The 18,650-nt window shown below is 46.5% G+C and overlaps 1 protein-coding gene across 2 annotated transcripts in view; it reads right to left on the bottom strand.

The window, feature by feature from the left end:
- The window catches only part of FAF1 (Fas associated factor 1), a 1,925,838-nt gene that overhangs the window by 78,536 nt on the left and 1,828,652 nt on the right, over positions 1-18,650 (bottom strand). The gene's annotated exons all lie outside the window — the stretch shown is intronic.

Raw genomic sequence — 18,650 nt, 5'->3', positions numbered from 1 at the left:
CGTTAGGAGGTTAGTCCTGACGTCCACTGTAGGGAGCTCGAGGTGGAGAGCATCTGCTGCCCTACATAACACCAGTGAATAGGTACCACCCTCCTCCGCAGCCACGGTAGAAGGAGACAGTGCAACGGTTCTGGTGAGAAATCCAGATCACCAAATCCCTTACCCAGTCCGGGTCTAACTGTCATTGGGCTGCGAGAGGGTCTTCAGGCCCCTCCCAGTCCTCCCTGTCCTCCATATCCTGCTGGGTAGGTTAGAAAGATGGAGGAGGATGGAGATAAGGATAAAAATTCCCCATCTGTGTCGGAATCGATCGACACTGATCCAGCACAGTCTTCACATTGGGGTGGAAGCCGGGAACGACATCGACCGAGTAGCCAGCCGACGCCGTTGGTGGTGCCATAGACATCGATGGAGGTCGAACGAGGTCAACCGAGATCGGCTGGGATCCTTGCATGGATCCATGGGGTCTCGCGGCGCAGAGGCCGGAGCAGTCGACGATGTCAGGGCCGGAGCCGCTGACAAAGGGCGAGGACCCCAAGTCGGACCCACGGGGCCCGAAGGCACGCCGGCAGGGCCCGACAGGTCAAAGAGGCGGGCCATGGCTGACAGAAATTCCTGCAGCTGGGCCGGAGTCGCCGACGGACCCGGGAAGGGTGGGTAGGCCGACTGCGACTGTGTAGGTTTCGCCGGAGCCACTGGGGAGGCACCACTCACACCCTGACTTGTGTCGCGGGACAGGCTAGGGGAAGGTGAAGAGCAAGGTCACTTCTTTGACTTCCTGTGCTTCATCTTACCTGACCCCGAGTGCGAAAACATCATCGAATGATGTTATGTTATGTTATTAAATTTTGAAAAGCGCACAGCTGCCCCAGCGAAGGGGCGTCCCGGCGCTGGCTGCGGGAGGGCACAGACACACATAACAGTCTAATAAAAATGGCAGTATATCCTGTCGCCAAAGCTACACTGAAGGGAAAAGAAAAGTCTTAATAGCTTTCCTAAAAGCAAGCAAGTAGTCTATGCCACAAATTTGTTCGGGCAGGGAATTCCATAGCCTAGGAGCGAGGTAGCGAAAAGAACGTCCACCCACACGGGAGAGCCTAGCTCTAGGCATAACCGCCAAATGTTGCCCTGCTGAGCGAAGCCGGCGTGAGGGGACATAGGAGGTGAGCAAATTGCTCAGAAGGGCAGGACTAGCAGTTTCAGTATCTTAAAAGATAGACACAATGTCTTGAAATGAATCCGCTTTTCCATGGGAAGCCAATGCAACCTATGGATAGTACTGGTGGCAGAGCAGAAGCGCGGGAGACCCACCAAGGCTCTGGCAGCAGCATTTTGGACACGCTGCATCCTGAGTATTTCCGCCTTATTTGCCCCCAAAAGGAGGGAGCTAGCATAGTCCAGGCGAGATAGAATAGTCCACGCACACAACAAACAATTAAATTGGGGTCTGAGGGCGAGTTTACCGACCAACCAGGTGCATGCCCCGAATTACAGTATCAACACAACAAAGTACACCTGGGGGTCACAAAAATATGGTCAAACCAGAGTGGATCAAAAACACCAATGCTACACAAAAGACACCATTGAAGACTTTATCCGTGTGAGTGAGACGCGGGCCACGTTGAGGCTCAAGAGCATCTGGAGAAATAATTTCCATCAGAAGCCACACTGTACCGCCCTTTTTCTCATCATTTGGATTCTCCTCACCCAGGAGACAAAACGGCCGGTCAGATGTTACCGTGACCGAAGTATGTGAGGTAAGGGATGTTTAAATGGTACACAAGAATACATAAAACGTGGCAACTGTAAAGGCAGTGTTGTAGTGATAAAGCGGTGATAAGTGAAGGAAAATATAAAATTAGGTGATTAGGTGGACAAACAACATTTATTAGTGTCCCCCAATCCCTAAGAATTAAAAAGCAAGTGTGAGTGCGGGTTTCAAAAAATCACCGCGCTCAGTATTGGTCAACATGTTTCTGCATTATACTGAACCCAGTTTCAAAATGCATTCTTCAGGACCGAATGGTAAAAACACTGCTGATAGGATTAAAGAAAATAAAACCTGACCTTCAGGTATATACTCAACCGTATACTGTTGCATCACACGGTATTCAATCCACACGATAAGACAAACAAAATAAAGAAAAAGAACATGAAAAGGTCACATTCCTATGAATAAATACTGTGATGAATGCACATTTCACATGTATAAAACACATATTGCCAGCTGGCAAAACTCACCCAAATTTGATGGTTGAGAGGCTTCACCCCACCTGGCTACAGCGCAGGTATGAGGAGCACCGCTCTATAAAGAATTCATAAGTAATTTCCTTAGAGCGCGAAAATGAACAGATACATGAGTTCACAATATGGCCATCAGCGTCCCACAAGGTCCACACTGTCAAAATGCGGACCATCCCACTTGCACTCAACCCCACCCGTCAGATATTGGCAGACCAAGTATAAATGGAATTAACTGAGGTATCAATGGCTCAGAAATTCGAGCGTGTCAGCTTGTAAATACACTGCTCAAAGTTAAAATACCGTTTGGTAATCTCTAAACACCACGCTCGTGGTATAGATATTCAGCGCGATCTCAATCAGGCAGCCAGAGTTGCAATGCGCCAGACCTGACGATCGCTTGATCAGTATCTTTCTGCGCGTTCACAAGTAGACGCCCAACGCGCACAAGACAGGCTAGCGCTCCCTTACCTGTCCGTCGGTGTCTCCTGGCAGTCTACTGTACTGCTTGGGGGGGCACCGATGTGTCTTCCAAATGGATAGATATGCACTTCCTCATTGTGCAAGCGAGGAGGCGATCACGTGATAGGATCACGTGATCACAGGCATGCTGGGATATGTAGTCCCACGCACAAAGAATGCAAAAAGTGCGTAAATTAGACTACAAGACAGGTCGGGCTGTGCGCCAGACATGAATACGGACCAAAGCCAATTAGTTAGTCATAACCCCCCACCAAGAATGATTGTTAGGCAAATGGGGTTAGATTTTTAGAGGTACAGAAAAAATGGCGAAAACCCATACGATCACTATTCCAGAATACAAATTCAGGCCTCACAAGGACATCCAGGGAATGGGCTCGTTGAGTCCCTCCTTGTCACTGTTAAGGCGATACACCCACTTCTGTTCGATTTTGAAGAGAAACCTGCTGATGTCAGTACAGGAAAGGGGTATTTGAGGTTGTTCTAGGACCGTCCAACAGAAGTTTTCAGGACCGTGTCCCTTTTCCAGGAAGTGTGCGGTGAGACGGGTGGCTTGTTTCTTACACCGCACTGTGCTTTTATGTTCTTGTAACCTTGTCCTGATCTTCCGGGTGGTCATGCCGACGTATCGCAATTGGCAAGGACAAGTTATTAGATATATCAAATTGCTGCTATTGCAGTTAGTGAACCTTTTCTGTGTCCACGGGCGATTAGTCCCGATATCGACCTCGGTCGATTTCTTGGTTTGGGGACAAACACTGCACGCCCCGCATGGATGGTGTCCAGAAACTGGAGGTAGATCCCACAGCGTCCCCACTTGCCTGGGTTCTTTATTACGCGGGCGCGTGTGGACCAATTGATCTTTTAGGTTCTGTCCTCTTTTAAAGGCGAAAACGGGTAAAGCGATATCATCGTTCCCAGTCTTCAAGATAGACCAATGTTTTTTTATGATTTTCTGCACCTGATTCGAGCGGGTATTAAATGTATTAACAAAGGCGATGCGATTGGTCTTGTCTTTTGGTGGCTGTATTTCTAGTAGAGACTCTCTATTATTGTTGGACGCCCTCTTCCTTGATTGCCTGATGATCTTTCTCGGGTAGTTCTTTTCACTCAGTTGGAATTCTAAGTTTTTTGAGTGAATATCAAAGGTTTCCTTGCTAGAACAGTTCCTTTGTACCCTCAGAAATTGCCCGAAGGGCAAATTGTCCCTTAGAGCCCGGGGATGACAGCTGTCATACCTTAGTAGTGCATTTCTGGCCATCGGCTTACGGTAGAGTTCCGATTGAATGCCATTAGTAGTGGCATGTAACCTCAGATCCAAAAAGGCCAGAGATGTTCTACTATGTTCAATAGTGAACTTCAGGTAAGCATTCTTTCTATTCAACCAGTCATGGAACAGTAGTAGATCTGCTTCAGTGCCCCGCCACACCACCAAAATGTCGTCAATGTATCTTTTCCATATATACAATGACGAAAGGTATGGATTGGTTGCCTTCAGAACCTCTTGCTGCTCGAAGTGATGGACATAGAGGTTCGCCAGGCTCGGCGCAAAGACGCTGCCCATGCTGGTCCCTGACGTTTGCAGGTAGATGGTGTCCTCAAAGCGGAAATAATTTTCTTTCATGGCAATTTCAGCCAGATGCATGATGAAGCTCGTGGGCGTAATGGATTGAAGATCACTCTGTTCTAATAGTGCGCCGACCACCTCTAGGGTCTCAGTTTGGGGAATGGACGTATAGAGGGACTCTACGTCAAATGATACTAAGATGTCAGTTTCAGTGTTGTATTGTATTGTGGGTAATAGTCTGAGGACATCCTTTGTATCCTGCAGGAAAGTAGGCATCGCTCTGACCATAGGATTCAAAAAATGATCAACAAAAGTTGAAAGCGGTTCCAAGACAGACCCAATTCCAGAAATTATCGGCCTGCCCGGTGGCGGCCGCTGAGGTTTATGCACCTTTGGAAGGCAGTAGAAATAAGGAATTACAGGGTATTTAGTGGTTAGGTATTGTCCTTCTTGGGGCGTTATCCACCCCTCACCTGTTGCTTCCTCTACCAAGTTGTTAATTTTGGTTTGTAATTTCTCTGTCGGATCCTCTCTCAATGGGAGATATGACCTCTGATCACTTAGTTGCCGGATGCACTCATTCCGGTATGTCTCAGTATCTAAGATCACTATCGCTCCACCCTTATCGGCAGGCTTAATAGTAATCTTGTCATTAGATGTTAACAGACGTAGAGCAAGCTGTTCGTCTTTTGGGAGGTTCATAAAGGGTCTGGTCTCTGTTTTATAGATGCGATTGATATCACTCTCCACTGCAGCTTCAAATGTCATCACTTTCGGCGGTAAGGCGGCGGTAGGTGGAGTGAAATTGGAGGGTTTCCTTAGTCCAGTGTTATTGTCCTCGGGGACAGTACTTATTTGTTTCGAGTTAGAAAAGAAATAATGTAATCTTATTTTACGAAAGAACTTTGCAAGTTCGATTTGTGCCACGAAAGGATCCCCCTTCTGGGTAGCCACAAAACCCAAGCCAACAGGGTCCAGGATCGTTTCCTTTTTTAGGATTCGGCCCGAGACGAGGCAGGGGCAGGAGGAGACAAGGAACCACGACACCACAAGTGCATTGGAACACGGAGGATCCTCAACAACCGAAAACTCTCCGCAGCGGAAAGAAAGTCCCGCAGGAAACTGCAGGGACCAGCAACCAACAAGCCTCGTAATGAACCTAAGTTCACATACACTCTCCACTACTGAGGAGCGTCTCCTTAACAAAGGCCTGGGTTTTGTGGCTACCCAGAAGGGGGATCCTTTCGTGGCACAAATCGAACTTGCAAAGTTCTTTCGTAAAATAAGATTACATTATTTCTTTTCTAACTCGAAACAAATAAGTACTGTCCCCGAGGACAATAACACTGGACTAAGGAAACCCTCCAATTTCACTCCACCTACCGCCGCCTTACCGCCGAAAGTGATGACATTTGAAGCTGCAGTGGAGAGTGATATCAATCGCATCTATAAAACAGAGACCAGACCCTTTATGAACCTCCCAAAAGACGAACAGCTTGCTCTACGTCTGTTAACATCTAATGACAAGATTACTATTAAGCCTGCCGATAAGGGTGGAGCGATAGTGATCTTAGATACTGAGACATACCGGAATGAGTGCATCCGGCAACTAAGTGATCAGAGGTCATATCTCCCATTGAGAGAGGATCCGACAGAGAAATTACAAACCAAAATTAACAACTTGGTAGAGGAAGCAACAGGTGAGGGGTGGATAACGCCCCAAGAAGGACAATACCTAACCACTAAATACCCTGTAATTCCTTATTTCTACTGCCTTCCAAAGGTGCATAAACCTCAGCGGCCGCCACCGGGCAGGCCGATAATTTCTGGAATTGGGTCTGTCTTGGAACCGCTTTCAACTTTTGTTGATCATTTTTTGAATCCTATGGTCAGAGCGATGCCTACTTTCCTGCAGGATACAAAGGATGTCCTCAGACTATTACCCACAATACAATACAACACTGAAACTGACATCTTAGTATCATTTGACGTAGAGTCCCTCTATACGTCCATTCCCCAAACTGAGACCCTAGAGGTGGTCGGCGCACTATTAGAACAGAGTGATCTTCAATCCATTACGCCCACGAGCTTCATCATGCATCTGGCTGAAATTGCCATGAAAGAAAATTATTTCCGCTTTGAGGACACCATCTACCTGCAAACGTCAGGGACCAGCATGGGCAGCGTCTTTGCGCCGAGCCTGGCGAACCTCTATGTCCATCACTTCGAGCAGCAAGAGGTTCTGAAGGCAACCAATCCATACCTTTCGTCATTGTATATATGGAAAAGATACATTGACGACATTTTGGTGGTGTGGCGGGGCACTGAAGCAGATCTACTACTGTTCCATGACTGGTTGAATAGAAAGAATGCTTACCTGAAGTTCACTATTGAACATAGTAGAACATCTCTGGCCTTTTTGGATCTGAGGTTACATGCCACTACTAATGGCATTCAATCGGAACTCTACCGTAAGCCGATGGCCAGAAATGCACTACTAAGGTATGACAGCTGTCATCCCCGGGCTCTAAGGGACAATTTGCCCTTCGGGCAATTTCTGAGGGTACAAAGGAACTGTTCTAGCAAGGAAACCTTTGATATTCACTCAAAAAACTTAGAATTCCAACTGAGTGAAAAGAACTACCCGAGAAAGATCATCAGGCAATCAAGGAAGAGGGCGTCCAACAATAATAGAGAGTCTCTACTAGAAATACAGCCACCAAAAGACAAGACCAATCGCATCGCCTTTGTTAATACATTTAATACCCGCTCGAATCAGGTGCAGAAAATCATAAAAAAACATTGGTCTATCTTGAAGACTGGGAACGATGATATCGCTTTACCCGTTTTCGCCTTTAAAAGAGGACAGAACCTAAAAGATCAATTGGTCCACACGCGCCCGCGTAATAAAGAACCCAGGCAAGTGGGGACGCTGTGGGATCTACCTCCAGTTTCTGGACACCATCCATGCGGGGCGTGCAGTGTTTGTCCCCAAACCAAGAAATCGACCGAGGTCGATATCGGGACTAATCGCCCGTGGACACAGAAAAGGTTCACTAACTGCAATAGCAGCAATTTGATATATCTAATAACTTGTCCTTGCCAATTGCGATACGTCGGCATGACCACCCGGAAGATCAGGACAAGGTTACAAGAACATAAAAGCACAGTGCGGTGTAAGAAACAAGCCACCCGTCTCACCGCACACTTCCTGGAAAAGGGACACGGTCCTGAAAACTTCTGTTGGACGGTCCTAGAACAACCTCAAATACCCCTTTCCTGTACTGACATCAGCAGGTTTCTCTTCAAAATCGAACAGAAGTGGGTGTATCGCCTTAACAGTGACAAGGAGGGACTCAACGAGCCCATTCCCTGGATGTCCTTGTGAGGCCTGAATTTGTATTCTGGAATAGTGATCGTATGGGTTTTCGCCATTTTTTCTGTACCTCTAAAAATCTAACCCCATTTGCCTAACAATCATTCTTGGTGGGGGGTTATGACTAACTAATTGGCTTTGGTCCGTATTCATGACTGGCGCACAGCCCGACCTGTCTTGTAGTCTAATTTACGCACTTTTTGCATTCTTTGTGCGTGGGACTACATATCCCAGCATGCCTGTGATCACGTGATCCTATCACGTGATCGCCTCCTCGCTTGCACAATGAGGAAGTGCATATCTATCCATTTGGAAGACACATCGGTGCCCCCCCAAGCAGTACAGTAGACTGCCAGGAGACACCGACGGACAGGTAAGGGAGCGCTAGCCTGTCTTGTGCGCGTTGGGCGTCTACTTGTGAACGCGCAGAAAGATACTGATCAAGCGATCGTCAGGTCTGGCGCATTGCAACTCTGGCTGCCTGATTGAGATCGCGCTGAATATCTATACCACGAGCGTGGTGTTTAGAGATTACCAAACGGTATTTTAACTTTGAGCAGTGTATTTACAAGCTGACACGCTCGAATTTCTGAGCCATTGATACCTCAGTTAATTCCATTTATACTTGGTCTGCCAATATCTGACGGGTGGGGTTGAGTGCATGTGGGATGGTCCGCATTTTGACAGTGTGGACCTTGTGGGACGCTGATGGCCATATTGTGAACTCATGTATCTGTTCATTTTCGCGCTCTAAGGAAATTACTTATGAATTCTTTATAGAGCGGTGCTCCTCATACCTGCGCTGTAGCCAGGTGGGGTGAAGCCTCTCAACCATCAAATTTGGGTGAGTTTTGCCAGCTGGCAATATGTGTTTTATACATGTGAAATGTGCATTCATCACAGTATTTATTCATAGGAATGTGACCTTTTCATGTTCTTTTTCTTTATTTTGTTTGTCTTATCGTGTGGATTGAATACCGTGTGATGCAACAGTATACGGTTGAGTATATACCTGAAGGTCAGGTTTTATTTTCTTTAATCCTATCAGCAGTGTTTTTACCATTCGGTCCTGAAGAATGCATTTTGAAACTGGGTTCAGTATAATGCAGAAACATGTTGACCAATACTGAGCGCGGTGATTTTTTGAAACCCGCACTCACACTTGCTTTTTAATTCTTAGGGATTGGGGGACACTAATAAATGTTGTTTGTCCACCTAATCACCTAATTTTATATTTTCCTTCACTTATCACCGCTTTATCACTACAACACTGCCTTTACAGTTGCCACGTTTTATGTATTCTTGTGTACCATTTAAACATCCCTTACCTCACATACTTCGGTCACGGTAACATCTGACCGGCCGTTTTGTCTCCTGGGTGAGGAGAATCCAAATGATGAGAAAAAGGGCGGTACAGTGTGGCTTCTGATGGAAATTATTTCTCCAGATGCTCTTGAGCCTCAACGTGGCCCGCGTCTCACTCACACGGATAAAGTCTTCAATGGTGTCTTTTGTGTAGCATTGGTGTTTTTGATCCACTCTGGTTTGACCATATTTTTGTGACCCCCAGGTGTACTTTGTTGTGTTGAGATAGAATAGTCGCCTGAACGATTAGTTGTCGTATTGGTGGGTCAAAAACATAAGAACGAGCCGAAGGCCCCGCAGAAGGCCAAAGCAGGTGGCAGCAACTTGCCTAGTGTGGGCTTGGAAAGTAAGAGATGAATCCATCAAGACCCCAAGGTTTTTAACCACTCCCTTTGGCGTGGGTATTACACCCAAGGCAGTAGGCCACCAATGATCGTTCCACAGAATGACGTTTTTTCCAACCAACAGAATCTCAGTTTTGCTAGCATTAAATTGCAGGCAGTTGGTAGCAGCTCGCAACCGGTCCCTCGACCCCCCACGGGACCGGGACCTTGAACAACGCGGAGCCAACTCCCGGGCCTAAAGCAACTTTCGGGACTGCTCCCACAAAGATTTCGGAGCCATGGCCCGGCAGTCGGGGCATTACGCGGGGTTGTGATCACGCCCAGGCAGTAGAGACACTCGCGGTCCGGGTCCGTCACCAACATCATGCGAGGACAAGCCTCGCAAGACTTGAAACAGGGAAACCCTATTCACCAGGAGTCAAAGACTCAAAAGACTGAGGCAAAAGTCCCAAAAACTCAGTCAAAAATTGACTGGGTATACCGCTCTCTCCAGATCTGCGCTTGCTGGCGTGGAAAAAGAAAGAACTGACGTCAGCGCACGAGGGTGGCGTCTAAGTAGCTGCCGCGACATCATCCCGGCGATCACGGCGCCTACGACGGACGCGGAGCCGCACAACGCCACCTTCTGACACACAGGGGTACTGTTGACGAAAACTTTCCGGATCCAGTCTGATGCCTGGGGGTAATTCTAAGGTAAGGAATCTATCACCAACGTGTCTCTTTCAGATATATCAGCTGCCTAGTGATACTCGCCGATGGCGTACCAGCTGCAACTATCACGCTTACCACACCGCAAATGCACCCAGTGGGGGCAAAGGATTATTGCTGGATGTGTGCAGTAAGTGTGTGCTCAAGCGGGGAGCTGGGTTAGCTTTACTGGGTTCTGTGTCCGCCAGGGAGAACAATTTCTCGAAACTACTGCAAAGTTGTTCATGTGAGACCAGATGCTGGAGTCTTGGAGGGGAGGGTGTCTGTGAGCACTAAAGAATGCAGGGGCTGGGGCGTTTTAAATCTGTTTACCCAAGTCAATGGGTCTTGGTGACAGCATTAAACACTACCAGTTGCGGCCATCATTTGGCAGTCCGTGACCTGGTGCAGTGGGTTGGTGGGTAGCCTGCTCGTGGTGACAGGGCAAAGGTTCTCAAAGGTGAATAAATTAACAGTGTCATAAACACTCCCTTCTGCAAAATCTTTAGGCAGTCTCCTTAGGGAAAGCAGACATTAAGACTCACAAATGGAGGAGGACGACTCCGCTTAATAGTAATCACCGCTTAATAGTAATCATTGCAGTGTGGTTTCGGAGTAAGACTTTTCAATCATTAAGTAAGTACACAGCAAGTCTTTAGCCACTGACACAACGAGAACAGAAGGATAACTTTTAAAATTCTTATGGTGGTAAAGCATACTAATAGCACTCTCACACCCTTCATAGACTAGAATTCACTGACCTTTGGAAGCAGTCTCACAGACTAGCATTCACATACTACTGGAAAACTCTCACACACGAGCAGTACAGCCAATTCGTCTGCTGACAACTGAAAGGGCTTCTTCATTTATCAGTGACCGCGTGTGTGCATGTCATATTGTTGATGGATGAACGCAAGAACGAGACAATGGGCAGATGAATAGATGGTTGAGCAAATTGAAGAGTGACCAAGTGCTTGGATGAGTGATTTATTATACAGATGTATGAATGATCTATGTATGCACAGATGGCAGTGTAGAGGGATTCCAGTGATAAGCCACCAGCAAAGGCTTTGCCAATACATATTCTTTTTCTAGTCTACTGTGTCCTTGCTGCTGCCAAATGTACCAGTGGCGTGACAAAATATTGTGGATTCTCTTTTTTTGTGCAAGAATAGTATCGTACACAGCTCTAAGACTAATAATGATGGATATAAAAAATAGTGGCATGTTTGGTGAGGTTTGTATAACTAAATTCAAACCAACTGCTTTGACATTCACTGTGTTGGGAATGAGTGGCACCGCTTCCCTGGGCACAGCATACCCCTCTAAGAGATTACCGTACATGTTATCCATGTCTAAATAAATTATTCATGCCTTCATTAAACATATCAACTTTCCAATATGTAAACCAAAATGTTTTGATATGTTCAGCAATGTGTTGGTTTGCTGCATTACTAATCAGGTTTAGTGACTCTTAATCATCTTCATCAATTAGTTTTTATTCGATAATTTTTCAATCATAAAAGACAATATGCATCATAAAAATGTAATCCATACTAATATTATAAAGAGAAAGCCCAAACCTTTGAGGCGGGTGATCTCAGTAACCACAGCACCAATCACAACACTCAATACAGCGTTGGAAAGGGCAGTTGCAGCAGAAGGACATAGGCTATGCAGACGGCCACCATATTTTTTTATTTTTTTTTGCAGAGTTTTATATAGCACGAACTTGACCCGAACTGAATCAGGTTTCAGAGCGCTCTACATAGCACCAGTTACGTTACATGAGGACACACATTCATTTTTGTTAGGCACGGGGAGAATAAGTGATTCGCCCAGAATCACAGGATGTTTGGCGTCGTTACCAAGACTCGAACCCAGATCCCCAGGTCCGAGGTCGAGCGCCTTAGCCGTTAGGCCAACTCCTCTATACATTTAAAAGGTAAAAGAACCGTGCCAGCAAAGTAGTCCCTTGTGGGCGTGTCTGCGTTGTGCTGTGGGCGTGGGCTGGGGGCGTTACTAACGCTGGGGGCGTGTGGTACAGCCATCACATCGTGGGTTGTGGGCGTGTGCTGGGGGCGTGACAAACACTGGGGGCGTGTGTCTGCCCTTCATGCCATATGAGTCGTACATACAAGCTCCAATTACGTTGCTGCGCAGCATCAAGGTGCACGCTGGGGGCTTGAAACACGCTGGGGGCGTGTGTCCGGCCTTCATGCCATGTGAACGCAATTGCGCCGCATCAAGGGGCACGCTGGGGGCGTGAGAAACGCTGGGGGTGTGTGCTACGTTCCACCCTTCATGCCATGTTCGTCGTAATTAATCAGAAGATCGTCTGCTGTGGCCGTGCTGGGGGCGTGACAAACGCGTTCACCTGGAGGCCTGGAAAGTAACGTTACTGCAGCCTCTCCTGCGCGCTGTTACTGAACTCTCTCACTCAACGAAATTACACGCGCCTGCTACCATCAACCAGGGCTCCAACCGGGCTCAGGCGGCGGATCAGTACACTAATTACACGCACCTGATAACATCAACCAGGGCTGCAGCTGGGCCTCAAGCGGGGGAACACGCGCCTGCTAACATCAAACAGGCCTGCATCTGGGCCTCAAGCGGGGGAACACGCAAATGAGCTTGTCTGCGGGGACAATTACTGCAGCCTCTCCTACTCGCTGTCACTCAACTCTCTCATTAAACGGATTTACCCGCGGCTGATAACTCTCTCATTCAACGACATTACACGCGCCTGCTATCAACAACCAGGGCTGTAGCCGGGCTCAGGCGGAAGATCACTACACCAATTACATGCACCTGCTAACATCAACCAGGGCTGCAGCTGGGCCTTCTCCGTCCCTATTCTAATGAAATCAAAAATGTTGTCTATCGCGAGATTTTAAAATAAATTGCCCTTGCCAAATACACACATTCTATTTCATACCCGGACAACGTCGGGACGGGCTGCTAGTTAAAATAATAAAACCCTAATATAGAAACGTACAACATTTTTAAAACAATTATCGAAAGACCCTAGAGGATTCATAATAGCTTTAAAAACAATCCATATAAATTATTTCAATAGAAAAATACAAACAGGGAACCGCTGACCAGTCTTAATTTGAATTAATAGTTCCTAGAGGAGGGAGATTTTTCCTTCGCAGTGCCCATGCCCAGCTAAGAAATTTTGCAATAGCTATAACAACAACGGGTCGGGTATTTGTTACCAAGATACGCAGTGCTACCTTATTCGATCTTGTACCTAGGTTAGAGCATAGCGGCTTAAGCCACTTGCGACGAGGACTGCTATAAGCCGGAGAGACAAACAATAGATGACTAATCGTCTCTTCTTGTAATAAACACAGGGGACAGTTCATGTCTGGAGCATTATTCCAGTTTGCCGTAACGATCTTAATGGGAGAGTGCCCACTCTGAATTGACAATATAATTTTCTGTCGCCAGGTTTCGTAATCAGATTCCAGTAGACCTCTCCTTCTGCTACAAACTTATATTCCATAAAGATACCTGTGAGCGTGTTGCTGTCCATGACCGACAGGGTCTGGCTAGAAATCATATCCCAGTAGAGCGCTTTGTAATTATTTTTACTGGGAAATGTCATCCCACAGGTGTTTAAGCCCAATGTCCATCAAGTTACACTAAAGCTACTGGAGACATTTAATTTTTTTATGACAAATCAGCATTCTTAATGCACATTAAAGCTTGTGCATAGGTTGCCAATTCTGGAGTAGTCCATAGCCTCCTCCAGTAAGCTAAGGGTCTAAATCCCGCCACCTCATCGAAGGAAAAAATAGTGGCATGTTTGATGAGGTTTGTATAACTAAATTCAAACCAACTGCTTTGACATTCACTGAGTTGAGAATGAGTGGCACCGCTTCCCTGGGCACAGCATACCCCACAAAGAGATTACCATACATGGCATCCCTGTCCAAATTAATTATTCATGCCTACATTTAACATATCAACGTACCAATATGTAAACCAAAATATTTTGATATGTTCAGCAATGTGTTGGTTTGCTGCATTACTAATCAGGTTTAGTGACTCTTAATCACTCAGTTCTTCATTCTTGAGAAGACCTTTACACGGATTTCATCAAGATACAGTTCCAGGCTGTAATTAACTAAGAGCTTAGTATTAAATGGAAAGGGATCCTAACGTTCAAATCTGCAGCTAATAAAGAGAAACAGTACGTTATCTGCCTTCAGCACATCATTACTGGGCTTACTTTAATCAAATATGCTAAGCAGCCAGTCTGATTACAGCAAAAAATAAATTCAGCAGTGAGACACCCAGAAGGAATTAGGGAATTAGAAAGATATGTAGAAAATAAAGAGAAAGTGCTTCGCCCTTTAAAACACATAAGAGCATCAACTGCTTTAACTTAGGTGTCAAATAACCCATGCAAAGCGGTTCCATCGGTCCTGAGACTCCATTGAATATAGCTTATTAGGATCTTGGCCTACAGACTAGGAAAATGCAGAACCCCACCTCCCTTTTGTAGAGCAACAGAGGCCACTGGCAGATGTCAGTGTCAAGAGCCAGACCCCGGCCATCCAGGGTTCTATGACCTCTGAGGTTTCTCAGAACGGGGGGGGCAACAGCCCGAGGTGTTAGGCACCTTACTTGTACTATCCTTCCCACCAGTCCAGGGGCAGTAGCCCTAGACTGACCACATAGCCCAGGGTTTATACCCTGATGCTGAACATGTACCTTGTGTGCCAGGGCGTACAGGGGAAAACCACCAACCACCTCAAGGGTGAGGCACTCTGTGCCACGCAAGCTCCACCTGATGCAGGTCTCCCACCCCCAGAGCCTCACCAGGGCAAGTCTTGGGGTGCTATGGTCTCAGAGTTTGCAACCCCTGATACACATGTCCTCCCACTGTGGACTGTTTCCACCTCCTGCCGCTCTATCAGGGCCTCTGCACTCTCCGTTTGGGAGTGGTTCTATCAGAAAACTAAACTGTCAGCGCATTCTGGGTGGTTGCCCCTCCCAGCTCTCCAGACACCGGAGAGAAACTCACTAATCAGAATGCAGTCTATGGACATCTGATGACTATATACGACCCTCCTCTGGGTCACCTCACCACCCCCCCTGCAGGGTGACCCAGTCCCAAGGGCAGAAGAATCTCAGCGCAACGGCGGTATAATTTCTCAAATGTGGGTTACTATGTCTCAGGGATGAGAGGATTCTTGTACATGTATACACATCCAAATTTGGCGTATTCCACGTTTATTTTACTGCTTAGTGATGACATGTCAGGTCCATTACTCAGAAGTATATGTAGTCTGAAGGACTTTAGTATGTTTATTTATACAGTGCAGGGTTCTGAAATCGTGTGGCACTGTAAAATAAATGCCCCCATTAACTCCTATTTAATAGTGCCCAATCTAGAAAACTCGGAGGATGAATGCCTGAGTTGGCTTTGCTGGAATGTACTCATGTCGCAGGGGAGAGGATCGCATGTAGATAGCAGTAAATGCTTAAATCACTTAGCGATCGCACTGCACTCCTACTTCTTCAAGTAAAGAAGCTGCACCCTAGTGGGCAGGTCTTGCACTGCACAGACGACACCCAGCTGGTCGTCTCCCTCAGCCAGGCAGAACCCTCCACCATCAATCTATACTCCTGCCTGGAGGATATAGTCGACTGGATGAGCGAGTCCCACTTAAAGCTCAACGGGGAAAAAACCGAGCTAATGGTACTGGGCAACCAGTCCCACTTCCGCCCGGAGTCTCTATGGCCTCCCAGCATGGGCCCACCCCCCAATCCCCAAAACTGATATTAAAAGCTTAGGGATTTGGCTGGATGACAAACTAACCCTTAACACGCAAGCCAGGAAAACCGCAGGCACTTGCTTTGGCCTATTACGTTCCATCCGTAAGATCCTCCCATTGCTCCCATTTCAGTCAAGGAAACTACTAGTACAGGGTCTAATACTGTCTAGACTTGACTACGGCAACGCCTTATACCTCGGTTCACCAAAAAAAGTCATCTCTAGGCTGCAGGTGGTGCAAAATGCGGCCGCCCGGATCCTCACAGGCACAAAAAAACGCTGCTCGGCTAAACCTGCACTTAAAGAACTCCACTGGCTTCCGGTGGAGCAAAGGGTGCAATTCAAGCCATGTGCCTAACTCATAAAATCCTGCATGGAAAAGCCCCGCCGGTCCTGAAAGATCTCGTGACACCCTATACGACTAACAGAACCTTACGCTCAACCAACGCCCATCTGACTCAAATACCCAGGATCAAGAGAACACGCTTTGGAGGTCGGCAGTTCTCATTTCAGGCGTCCAAGATGTGGAACACCCTCCCACCGGACCTCCGGGCTCAACCTAATCTCCTTTCATTCCGTAAATCTTTGAAGACATGGCTGTTCCCTTGACCTCTCCTTCACCTCGCCTGACCCCTCCTCTGGATTCAGTTAGCGCTGGGACGCTCTCGGGCAGCCATGCGCTCTATAAATCCCCTTCAAATCAAATTCAAATCAAATCAAATCAGAACCTTTCACTTATGTGCTACTGGTTTCCAGGCCAAGAAGAGTCTACTCACTTGACACAGGGTATGCTATCTCATCTTATAGATGTGTTGATTATTAGAATGGCCACATATTTGAGGACACGCTTTTCCAGTGATGCACATTATGCTTGGAGTTCACCAGCATTTGCACGGCATTGAGCAGCAAAGCCTGCCGATTAAGTTTTACCATTTTCAGGAGAAAACCAGGCTTCACAACAATACGAGTTCAAGTAAAAAAAACAAAAATTAAATAAATACCCAGGAGAAGGTGTTAATGTTCCTCTAAATATGGCTTCTGGTGTGGAATGAAAAATGCCTTTCGCCAGCTGTCAGATTAACAGATAAGTCAGAACATGAGTTTTTTCCGAAGAACATGGATTTCTCTGAATGAACACACGGCAAATATACACAAGGATTACTTTGGGGTTATGCTTAAGTATTTACTTATCCAATAACCAAAAAAGCATATAATTACAAGATTTAGCAAATGTAATAAATAACATAGTGTTAACTGGGATCCCTTATAGCATAGCACTGTGATAGAAAAGGTGGCTGTTTTCACATGGACGGGCACTAGAAAGACAGACAGGACTTGTAAAGCGAGCCTATGGCTCACTGTGAGATTTAGCATCATCCCTGTACATTTCATTTAGTATAACCCACTTAAGTATAAGAGAGCCCCAAATAGTGAGAGGTCCATTCCTTAATGGAAACCTTGTTACTGTCTTTGTTCTCATGAGTCCTAGTCCTCCCTCAAGACCCTTACACTAGGGCCTTCAAACAGAAAGGCTGGACTGGGAAACCAAAAGCCACCCTGGCAAAAACGCTCAACACAGTCCTGCTTTCATGGTCTACTCGTGCTATCTTCTCTCTTTCCATTCATCCACACTCTCTCACTCTCCTCTCTCATCGCTTTCTTTCTACCATACGCCATTTCTCTCTCTCTCTGTCTCTCTCTCTCTTGAATCCTCTTGTGCCTGCTGCACTTATGCTAGGGGATCTGTGAAAGTGACAGAGGAAGCAGGAGAGGCTGTGGACTATCAAAATCGGCCTCCAAGGGACGCAACCCACCAGGGAAATGCCCGATTGTATAAAAGGCCCGACTGGCCCAGCCAAACAGATAATAAAACATACGGGATAACTAGGGAGGATCTTGATCAATGCCTGCCGCCAACTGCTTAGCTACTGCACTGTAGGTGGCATAATGCCCCCAGAGAATCTACACAATGTCCTCTAAAATGCAAAACAGCACTTGTGGCTGCTTTGCAATTATTAGGGGTGTTTTGTTTTTCAGGTCTCACCCAAAGACAGCTCCAGCCTATTGCATCCAAGATAGACACTAAGAGTGGCTTTCTTTTCCCACTTTCATGCTCCTGATGAGAAGGTGCTTATCCCAGTCTTGTATGCACTTCCTAGAGTTTCAGTTTCACTATGATTTGATTGGATGAAAGCATCCTTCCACAGCAGTCACTGTGCATTGTAAGCATGAGGACCTCCCGCTCTTTTTGCTTTTTTTGCTTCCTCTTGCTCTATCCCTGCCCGGCTGTTTTATTTTTTTTAAAAGCCCCGCCAGCAGCTGCTTGTACTCCGGCCAGGAAAAGGTCCAAGGACCAATACAACAGTTGACGTCCATCGTAAAATCAATTTTAAACCATTCCAAGCTGGAAGCCCCATGTGAGCACGTGCATAGCAGCCATCTACTTAAGAGTTTTCTTAAACTAAAAGAAACCCCATTCCAAGATGGCCACCTCATATGCACTACGGCAATCCCGTAATGATTTTTATTTTAATTTAAGAAAATTCATTTTAAGATGGCTGCTGTGCAAGCATGTGTGTGCGTGAGCAATGGCCATCTGGGGGAAATCAAGCAGTGGCAAAGCCAATAGGTGTCCTGGGCTAGACACACTAGTTCAAGTTCAAGTTCATGCATTTATAAAGCGCACTACTCACCCAGAGGGTCTCAAGGCGCTGGAGGGAGGGGTTTACTTTTTATCGATTAGCCATGTTTTCAGTTCTTTTCTGAAGGAGATGTGATTCTGAGTAAGGCGGAGGTGGG

Source organism: Lissotriton helveticus, chromosome 1_2, assembly GCF_964261635.1.
Source record: "Lissotriton helveticus chromosome 1_2, aLisHel1.1, whole genome shotgun sequence".
In the NCBI taxonomy this organism is placed as follows: Eukaryota; Metazoa; Chordata; class Amphibia; order Caudata; family Salamandridae; genus Lissotriton; species Lissotriton helveticus.
The sequence above is the reverse complement of the archived record's forward strand: the minus strand, read 5'-3'. Positions and strand labels throughout refer to the sequence as shown.